The sequence below is a fragment of the Schistocerca serialis genome, chromosome 3, assembly GCF_023864345.2.
Source record: "Schistocerca serialis cubense isolate TAMUIC-IGC-003099 chromosome 3, iqSchSeri2.2, whole genome shotgun sequence".
Taxonomy (NCBI): domain Eukaryota; kingdom Metazoa; phylum Arthropoda; class Insecta; order Orthoptera; family Acrididae; genus Schistocerca; species Schistocerca serialis.
Genome location: NC_064640.1, coordinates 790,552,665 through 790,560,122, shown reverse-complemented (window position 1 = coordinate 790,560,122; position 7,458 = coordinate 790,552,665).

The following is a 7,458-nucleotide window of genomic DNA, read 5'->3' as shown; positions in this document are numbered from 1 at the left end:
GTCCCATAGTGCTCAGAACCATTTTTGTGTAAAAATGTAACCACATGTCAGTTCTAGTATAATATATTTGACCAATGAATACCCGTTTATCATCTTCATTTCTTCTTGGTGTAGCAATTTTAATAGCCAGTAGTGTATTTCTCACGTGATAAAAGCGAAGCATCTCATCTGTGTTATAATTTATTCTATGTGATGATGATGATGATGAGCGTTTGGCGGCATTGGCCGGGAGGCCCCTCGCGGGGCAGGTCCGGCCGCCATATCGCAGGTCTTATTACATTCGGCGCCACATTGGGCGACCTGCACGCCGGATGGGGATGAAATGATGATGAACACAACACAACACCCAGACCCTGAGCGGAGAAAATCTCCGACCCAGCTGGGAATCGAACCCGGGCCCAGAGGACGGCAATCCGTCACGCTGACCACTCAGCTACTGGGGCGGACATTCTATGTGATAATGTTTCTTCTTACTCATCTGTGTGGTTCAGGCAGAGGATTCCCGATTATAGAATTGTTCGGTTAGTTACAGATTTTAAAAATCATACCAGTTTGGTAATTAAAAACCTTTTCATTACCGCGGCTGCCCCCGCGTCGGAGGTTCCAGTCCTCCCTCGGGCATGGGCGTGTGTGTTGTCCTTAGCGTAAGTTAGTTTAAGTTCGATTATGTAGTGTGTAAGTCTAGGGACCGATGACCTCAGCAGTTTGGCCCAAATTTTCAAATTTCCTTTCATTACGTAAATAAGGAGAATGTATATCGTTGACAATACTTAAAAGCATGCTTTCGACGTTCAGGTGGTTAAGTGCTTAGATATGAATTAGAATTGGCACATACACAGATTGTGAAGACCTGTCTTCGACAGTTGAACGTCATTATTTCTCCATTATTATTATGCAGTAGTTTTCATTAGGCATGTTAGATGGATACAAGTTAGCAACGAGAGAATATAATTAATAGTATAATTTTTGTAGATTCAAAGTGTAAATAAAGTGCAGTAATATGCGAATCTTTATTACACGATGTGTGTTCTGTGTACAAAATTTCTATAGAGCCACCAGTGCAACCAATAAGTTTCTGTATTAAAAATTGTTCTTTTAACCATAATTACATAATTCTGTTAGTAACATGTGTACCTAACGCGGCTAATTAAAACTGCTCCTCCATAAAAGTAGTGAGGACTCAAAAATGGTTCAAATGGCTCTGAGCACTATGGGACTTAACATCTGTGGTCATCAGTCCCCTAGAACTTAGAACTACTTAAACCTAACTAACCTGAGGACATCACACACATCCATGCCCGAGGCAGGATTCGAACCTGCAACCGTAGCAGGCCCGCGGTTCCGGACTGAGCGCCTAGAACCGCTAGACCACCGCGGCCGGCAGTGAGGACTCCTCAAGGCTCGAAGTGCATCGTGCATCTTCAGTAAAATCCTGAAATATTACTGGAAGTTAACTGTTTTCCATATTTCGTAATAATTCTGAAGGCCTGAATCTCAGTACCTGGGATTCCGGGAACACCTTTGACGCGATGACGAAAGTGTGTTAAGATCTTCACTCATAGGGCGTTATTTTCTGAAATACTGTGACTGATGGTACTGTCACCACTCCAGCATACAACATTTTGTTTCTTTTTCTTTTAAGCGTCAGCAACAAGCTCATTAAAAGCAGAACATGGTCTGAAACCGAGTTTTACTGAAAACGAATCTAGTTTGTTAACGAACCAATGCCTACGTCCGTTATGTCATTAGATAGAAATTTGTTCCAGAAATTGCAGTTCTCGGTGTGAAATGAAAATCATATTTATCTAATTTCTGTCACTCAGTCGTGAAGAAACTATTTTCTAACGTAATGAACGTGTATTTTATTATATTAGTTTCTTGCAAAAGAAGCATGGCTTATTCAATAACGGCTGAAAACTAGACAACGGAGGAAAGAACAGCATTCGACGGTGAAATCCGTCGTTTTATTACAGCAGATCTAGATTTCAACTATTACATAGTCATCTTCGGTGCATATATCAACAGGTGGCACTAGTCCAGAGTGTCATTTAATAATACATAATAGTTACTGTAGAGCATACAAGTGTCTCACTTAACGTTTGAGTTCACGTTGGACTCCTGTATATTCTACAGTAACCAGTGTTGCTTATTATGTGACTGTTTGGACTGCTATCACTTATTATATGCACTGAAGATGACTATGTAATATTTGAAATCTAGATCTACTGTAATAAAACGATGCATTTCGCGAGCCAATCTATTCTTTTCTCCAATGTCTATATTCAACGATCGCTATGCACAAGAGGAGCATATGGATTCCAATCTAATTAAAACTGGAAACTAGTTCTGGACCTACAAATAATGATTGGCCGGTAAGCAATGCATTTATCTTTAGTCCTTTTGACAGCCGCTTTTGAGTTGAATCGTTGTTTAATAGCTAAAGAAATGTACCTTTACCAGCTAGAGTGGACCGATAAATTTTCTTGAAACGATAAATGAGTGAAGCAGGATTTTAAGCTCAAAATGGTTCAAATGGCTCTGAGCATTATGAGACTTAACATCTGAGGTCGTCAGTCCCCTAGACTTAGAACTACTTAAACCTAACTAACCTAAGGACATCACACACATCCATGCCCGAGGCAGGATTCGAACCTGCGACCGTAGTGGTCGTGCGGTTCTAGACTGAAGCGCCTAGAACCGCTCGGCCACAGCGGCCGGCAGGGTTTTAAGTAAAACATACTTTATATTGTTGATGACACGAAAAGCTCAAATAAAGTAGAACTTTTTCAACATTTCAAGGAATTTTCTAATTATTATAATCGTTTATTTTGACACGTCATTAGTGAATTTGACCCTCTCCGTTTCTTGTCTCCTACCGACCAAAGTGACAGACGTCAATTCGCTGGACTTGCATTCGGGAAGAGCACTGTTGAAATTCTTGTCCACCGATGTAGATTTAAGTTTTCTGTCATTTCCCTAATGTCTTACTCCTTTTTTATTTCGAGCTTTTGCTTTGTCTTTAAAGACATGCTATACGACAGGTGGTTAAACCCTAAAATTATTTCTTCTACTTTCAGTATAATTAAATAAGAACCTGACAAATAAAAGAGAATAATTCACAAGCACTCACAGCCATCCGCACGACACACAGTTAAATATGCTTGACATGCTTTTCTAAGAAAGTAAGGGCATTGTAACTCAGTATTTCAGTATATTCGGGTAACATTCATGAAAACGTCACCTACTGTTGGCATTGAAATTAATGTCTTGGTAGGCTACTCATGTGTTCTTGATTCGGAACACGGAAACCTATTATGTTCCCCACGAGCGTGGTCTTCGTTGTTGTTATAACAGAGATGATGCATGCGATAGTTTAACGAGGCGTTACATGAAATGAAGGCTATACGTGTGCGAGGAAATTTATATTGTACCCCAGACTCCCTAAAGCAGTTGCGTGGTCTTAAAGTGACATATCGACTAACGTGCACATAAAATTATAATTTTTACCCTAGTTGTGTAGGTGAAAGGTGAGCTTGCCGACAGGTCCCATTTACATAACGAATTGTCTAAAGCAGTTTTTTTTTTGTTATGGTGGTGGTGGTGGTTTTGGTGGTGGTGTTCAATACGAAGACAGCTCTCCACGCTGATCTATCCTGTGCTTTGTATAGCTTTTGCGCCTGCTTACTGTAGTCATGCCTTGGTCTCCCACTACATTTTTTAATCCGCCATACTTATCTCTGCTATCAACTGGATGATTCCTGGATGACTTAAGATTTGTCCTACCGACCGATATCTCCTTTTAGTCAAGTTACACCATAAATGATTTTTCTCCGTAACGCCATTCAGTAACTCCTTGTTAGAATTCCGATCGACCCAAGTGATCTTCAGCATTACGGTAAGCTAGCTGTAACAAGTCATTTTGATGGGAACGAAAAATCGATGTATAGCTTTGGACGCGTTGGCCAAGGAAAGCTCAACGGTAATTTGACGAATTAATGCAGATTCAGTCAAGAGCAGCCTCCGCGTTACCACGTAAAACGTGTGGCTGGTGAAATTTTATGGTATGTGACTTTGGGAGGTGCGTTACCGTTAATTCCTCAGTGATGAAGGACTTCGTGATTTGGAGACCTCTGCCACACGGTGACCCAAATGGCATACCTACGTAACATAGCTGGTAGCGAACCGTTAGCTGTGCGCTCGCATCTCTTCGCCATTCCGCCACTAACAGTTTTGACAGCTTCTGTTTTTGTATTTAATTGAAATGAATGTTCAACATCACCGGACATAGCTAACTGAAGCTGTTAGCACTTGCCACTTCCATCAGCGTCAGAATTATCGAGATGCATTGTAGGCAACGTTGGTCCCATAAATGCTTCACAATTCATTTTAGACACACTGTGTCATCCAATAACCTTTCAGTAACATACATATTTTGCAAATGATGTCGAATTCCACTGTCATTCCTTTAATATAAGGTTATTCGCAGGTAGGGAATACATCGCCTTCGGAATCCAATGCCAGTGCTGAGTTCTAGTGAGAGGAGTCCGCTGTTTGAATCTCAGCGTGTAGCGCAATTACAAAAAGTCCTCGATGCAGCGTGCTTTTTTTGGAAGAGCCACCTGTGTCCCTGTGAGCTGTAATAGCGACTTGTTACGAGCGAAGGCCCCCATCTAGGTTGGATGAAAACGCCATTGCGGAGCCTTCATAACACTAATCATTTCCGCAGTTCTGGGAGCGAATTGTCGGTGTCGCGTTGCTCCGTAATTCTGGCGTAGGACGTGAGACAAAATCGCATGCAGCCAAGTGGCCGGTGTTGATCTCGTATAGGAAGACATAATTATGCTGCTCTCTCGCAGTCCTGATGAGGCATTCCCGAAAAATTTTATTATGTAATCGCCGCTGATGTCCGAGTCAGATACAAAACTGGAATAATATAACAACTAAAATTACTAGTCACGCTACATAACAAATAAAAGTAATGAAAAATTATTATTTATTAATTGTAGTACAACAGGGGCAAAAATGTGCCTACAAAGCAACGGATAACGTAAAGATACACATTCATCACGTTTAGTGCCTCGTGTCACCTATCTAGAATCACAAAAAAATATGTGAATGGCTTACCTATAATTTTTTCAGATTGTAATATTGGATAATGTATTTCTTGTTCTTTCAAGGCTACAGATACGATTTACAAATTCAGCATGGTTTCGTTTGACGAACAGTAAATAATTTCAGACTTTGAGAATGTCTGGAACACTCACTTATTTCTTATTTAATAGCAACTGATCGTAGTTTCATAAACTGTGTGTTTGTCCGTGGTAGTCTTCATTCGGTTCTGAAACTGAGTTTTACTTCGTATCAGGCGTTATGAGAACGCAACAATTTTTTTTATAACTTCACTGAACGTTTTATTTCTGTCATTGAAGTGACAGTCTTAAGCTCCTCCTCCGGATTTCATAATCAGTAGGAGAGGAAACATGTAGACAGAGAGATGGAAAATTACTGTTTAACGTCCAGTCTAGATCGAGGTCCTTAGAAACTTAGCACAAGCTAGAATTTGAGAAGGATGGGGAAGGATATTGGTCGTGACTTGTCAAAGGAAGCATTCCATCTTTTGCCTTAGGTGATTACATTATTAAATGAAATCACAGAAAACCTGCATTTGGATAGCCACACAGTGATTTGAATCATCAACCTGTCGAATACGTGTAAATATAGTACCATTCCACCACCACCCTCGGCTGAGGAAAAGGTCATACTGCGATTCGTTTCCAAAATACCAGGGAGATGTAATCTCCCTATTAAAAAAAATTGCTTACTAGTTACTCATGTAGCCATTTTTGCTTGATTGTAGTGCGGTTATGATCCCTTTGGAATGAAAGGCATAGAGAATCTGAAAAACATTCAAGCAAGAGTCAAGCCGTATAGCAGAGAAGCTAAATTGATTCAAAAAGCTCATTCATAATATCGTCGTACATAAATTTTGCGAGAACATGTTCCGCAGACCGTTCTTCGACTATAATCAAATCAGTGAAGGACCTAATTTCGGATCTGGGATACATGCAGAATCATACGAGCCATGCTCTGCTTTTTTCGTTTATGTATTCGTGACTGTTAGCGCTTCAGGTCCTCGGCGCCATTACCCGCATGCTGGCATCAGGAATGTGGGTGTAGATGAAGAAGCAACTACATTAATGAAAAGCTTAAGTGAACCGTTTGACGTAACATTAAAAGATAATTTTTGCCGTATTTCTTTCTTAGATACCGACGCCACAGATGGAAGATGAAGGGTGTTTCATCCCAAGTTTCAGATGATTCTTTCAAAACCAATATCAACTATGAGCATGTGTTTTATCCTGTAAACGTGACGCTCAACTCCGAACGCCGGAGTGAAACACTTCTCATTACTGGCCCGGTGTGATGTCATGTATGCTTTCAGTCACTGAAATCGGCTCTGTCAAAGGTATCTCATCTCCACCGTTAAGTGAGTGTACCTCCTTTGCAACGTATTTCTGGCCGTACGTCCATTCATTTGACCTTTTTTGCTCCTCTTCCTGTGAGGGTTACGTCAAGGGGAACAACTTTTGCTATTAATAAAATGCTCACTAACGCATGTCGGCGGCGCTAGGCGTCCTTTAATATTCGTCGTCAATGATCGTGAATAGGTAGAGTGATTATCAACTAGAAAATGTTTAGAATGAGTAAAGAAAGGTATCTCAGAAGCGAATCGGGAACTTTAAATTTCCTGGTCCCACCCCCTTTCATATGGAACAGATGACAACAAATAAGGTAACTCTACAGAGTAATTGAGTGATTACACCATGTTCCTTCGGAGTGGCGTAACCAGCACAGAGCCGCGCGGGATTTGCCGAGCGGTCTGTGGGCGCTGCAGTCATGGACTGCGCGGCTGGTCCCGGCGGAGGTTCGAGTCCTCCCTCGGGCATGGGTGTGTGTGTGTTTGTCCTTACGATAATTTAGGTTAAGTATTGTGTAAGCTTAGGGAATTATGACCTTAGCAGTTACGTCCCATAAGATTTCATAACCATCTGAACCAGCACAGAGGAAGCGTAGCGTTCGTGGGAAGCGTCAGCGGGCTTTGTGTCTCTAACAAATCGTTTTTCCCCATGACGCGATCTATAACTCGTAGGTGACCGAAGAAAACGCTTTGAACCAGCTTACTCGTGCGGGCAAAACTTAAGGACGAAAGTAACTTTCACATGATACGCCACTGCCAAGTGAGATAGTTCAATGAAACTTGCACCATACATGGACAGAGCTGCTAGAGCATAGTAAAGAATGTAACTGAAAGAACCATACACTGAAACGAACAGAAAGGATACTTTTGTTCAAAGACATTAATTACACTGAGGTCACCGCGAATCGTGATAGCCCCTGGACATCACAAAAGGTGAAACATAGTGTCTGATAGGGTGTGTGATCACCACAGATGGCAGT